Raw genomic sequence first — 476 nt, forward strand, 5'->3', positions numbered from 1 at the left:
TCAGCATGTTCTGGGAGCCTTACTAGGTGGCCATAAAAAGACAAAAATCAAAAGTAAACAGTAAGAAAAACCGCGATTTAAGGCGGATTTGCTTTCTTCGCATTATCTCATCAGATCATGTCTGGGGCTCAAAATGAGTCAAAAGCGATGTCCCTCAGATTCAAGTTTCGGTGAAAAAACGGGTTAACGTTAATTTATATCCCAACTGAGCACATAAAACAGGGACACGGGTGCTACTCATGGTCAGCTGTGACAAATAAAACCATCGTCCTGACTTCTTGCTTCCTCTTTCTTTTCAGAGTGAGGACCGCTCAGAGCAAGAAGGCTTTTCCAGAAAGACTTTTCCAACGTGTACCAAGTTCAAAGAGGTCAGGCTGAGCGCAGGCGAGCAGCCCCACGCTCCGGGCCGCTGTACCGCCAACGCAGAGGCGAACGAGAGCGGACGAGGGCAGCGGACGAAGGCAGCGGACCGGGGC

Source organism: Myotis brandtii, unplaced genomic scaffold (genome assembly GCF_000412655.1).
Source record: "Myotis brandtii unplaced genomic scaffold, ASM41265v1 scaffold1350, whole genome shotgun sequence".
Lineage (NCBI taxonomy): Eukaryota > Metazoa > Chordata > Mammalia > Chiroptera > Vespertilionidae > Myotis > Myotis brandtii.